The sequence below is a fragment of the Meleagris gallopavo genome, chromosome 12 (assembly GCF_000146605.3).
Source record: "Meleagris gallopavo isolate NT-WF06-2002-E0010 breed Aviagen turkey brand Nicholas breeding stock chromosome 12, Turkey_5.1, whole genome shotgun sequence".
NCBI classification, from domain to species: Eukaryota; Metazoa; Chordata; class Aves; order Galliformes; family Phasianidae; genus Meleagris; species Meleagris gallopavo.
In genome coordinates this window covers 3,383,968-3,387,144 of record NC_015022.2, presented here as the reverse complement: position 1 = coordinate 3,387,144, position 3,177 = coordinate 3,383,968, and positions in this window count along the sequence as shown.

Below are 3,177 nucleotides of genomic sequence, written 5' to 3'. Positions count from 1 at the left end.
ATATGCAAGATAAATAATTTCACTGCTCTCTTGTCAAATAAATAAATAAATAGAAGGGAAAAAAAAAAATCCACCTCATGTCATCACAGTATACTACACGTTAAGCCTTATATTGTTATTCTTGAACTGAAGGGAAAAAGAAGAAAGATTTAGATAAAAAATATATATATTATTTTATACATACTCTCTATTATTTTTCTATGCTTGAAACATGGCTTTTCCTAACACATACTCATCTCAGCCAGCCAAAAGTCTTCTAGGCTAGCAAACAGCCACACACACACAGCACCAGCCAATACATCAATAGTTACACTTAAAATGTGTTTGTTTGAAGCATCCTTGCTTAAAGGCACGCTTCAGAAGGTGAAGTCATCTCTATGTGTTACAGGCAGAGGAACTAGAATTTACTGAAGAAAAACAGCTTTTGGAAGAAGATACTGATCAGTATTTAACAGGTTGCCCAAGGAGGTTGTGGATGCCCCAGCCCTGGATGTGGCTCTGGGCAGCCTGGTCTGGGGGTTGGTGACTCTGCACATAGCAGGGAGTTGAAACCAGATGATCTTTGAGGTCCTTTTCAACCCAGGCCATTCTATGATCTTTTGAAAATAACTCCCTTCTGGGTGATGTCTTCCTTTCAGCTCCTTACAAGAACACATACTGATTCCAAAGAAGCTGAGAGCAGCCAGAGAGCACAGAAACAGAACGGAAAAAGAGCTGAAGTACAGATTTCATGGTTATGGCACTGCCAGATGACTGGGGTAGCTATTTTCAGGACAGCTGTTGGCAGCAGCTACCTCCGTGCCCGTTTTTTTTCTCCTGTATGAGGAATACTGAGTACTGAATATTGTTACACGTTTAGACTACTTCCATTTCTTAACAGAAAGATTTCAAAAAAAGTTCAGTGCATCTCTTGTCCCTTAAAATAATTTAAAAAAAATTCAAGTGTTCAATAAAAAGCCATAACAGTATCACTGTGAGGAAAAACAAAAGCTCCCAAAGGCAGTACAGGAAGCCTATCATGTCTGTGCTACAACAAAATAGCAGAGGAAATTGTTGTTCAATAAAGCTTCTATAAAATCTCATTTATATTGCTGATGGAGAACTCTGAGAATTTGATGCATCTGCTTTATTTCTCACACTTCAATACTTTGGGTGAGAACACAGGAAAACAATCATTTCTTGAACTCCTCTCTACTTTCCCACCAATGCTATCTTTGCTTTCAGCACATTATTGCAGAAAAATAAACAAATAGAACTAGAACACCTAAACATGTACAGCAAAGTACAGAACTTTCAATTCTATCAAGAACACAGTCCATGTTTGTCTAATACTTCCATGCTATGATGCTGTGCATTTTTTTCTAAAATAAAGCTTTTTCCTCATCAACTTGGATGAATCTATCTGGGATTCCTCCAGAACCAGGGCAATGATGACAACCATGACCAAGCCATTAGGAAGAAGTATCAATCACAGTAGCTACCAAACCTACAGAGAAATCCAATTTCCATTACAAAGCCCCAATCTAAATACAGTTGTCGTTGTCCTTTTTTATTTTTTCCCTCCTTCAGTAGCACTTTTCCTGGAATATCAGTGAAGGGACATCAGACTTTACTTACTTATCTATTAAAACCAAACGAGCGTTCTTCCATCAAAGTAACGAATGGCACAGACTGCACTGCAGAGCTCCCACCACGGGACAACATGTGCCTGCTGTCACTAACCTGCCCCGAATGTGAGCAGCGCTGCTCTGAGGGCTGCCAGCACCAGAACGTGCCATCCCCCAGAATTGCTGCTGCCTACGTTGCAAACCCTGCTCATCTCAGGTTATCTGTTAGGAATTCCCTTTGATATAAAAACATTCCCATTTCATCATTCTACAGTTCAGCAAACACAGCGATCATAAGAACACCGACTTCACTGTCACTGAAAACAAAGCCTTTTGCTTATCCGCTGTATTTCAGGGCAAATATGGGACAGATCGTACTTGTGAGTCTGATTTCTCCTGTGGATGAAAGAATAAATGAAGGCTATGGTTTTGCCATCCAGCAAATCCAGTCACACTGCATCTTAGTGCTAAAGGAAAAGCAATGAAATCACATAATGCAAACCAAAGACAAAAAAAAATGTGTTTCTGCTGATACAAATGCATTTATAAATTTTGAAAAGGCAGTTTCTCACAGCAGACGTGGTGCTGGACATAGGCATGCCTGTCGTTCTCTGACCAGCTAAGCATTCCAGCATAGCCCTGATTACAGCAACACAGATGCTACAACATGCTGTCCCTCCTCCCAAATCAGGTAGACAGGTAATGGAGCACAACATGAAACCAGTTCCAACAAACACACCACCTCAGGCTCTACAGAGCTGTTTAACATCTGTGTTCCCTCCCAAATCCACAGCTTCAGGTTCCCTCCCTTTAGCAGTAGGGGGGTATCTGTGTAACCCAAAGATATTCAAAACCAAGGGCCAGGCAGCCAAACAATCGTTATTTTGTACTGCTTGCTGGCCTTGATGAACAGCCTTGAGTTAAGGGTTACTTATCTTGTGCTCAGCCTGAATGTCCCACCAATACTGGACAGCTAACTGCAGACAGGTGAGCAGTCAGCAAAAAAAAAAAAGTTCTCCTAGTATGGAAAATAACTGAATAATAAAAAAAAAGAATTACAAAGTAAGTGAGATTGATAAGTATAACCGTTATATTTATCAAGACGCAAGATGGTTCTGATATTAGTTGATTAAGTTCTGATAGACTGAAAGGCATCTCTTAGACGTCTATATTCTTACAAGCACAGAAGTAAAGCTTTTTAGAATTATTTTGTTCTAAAATAAAGCAGCTTGCATAGCTTTAATAACAAAAAATACCCAGGTACGCTGCTCCTGAACCGCGACCAACAGCTAAGCTGCTTATTTCTGTGAAAGATTAATAAGACACGCACAGTCGTAACAGTTCGAGTTCTTTTATACCCCAGCCCGCAGCGGGCAGATAACTCCAGCCCCAAACGCCCCACACCTCCGCCGACACCTGCTTTCATACGGCAGTCTGGAAGCCAGAGGTGCGCCGCCCTGTCGAAGCGCGGGGCGGAAGCAGGACGCGCACGGGCCGGCAGACACCTGTCCTACGGCACGGCACAGAGCACCTCGCCCCGCGTACCCACGGGAACCGGACGGGAGCCCGC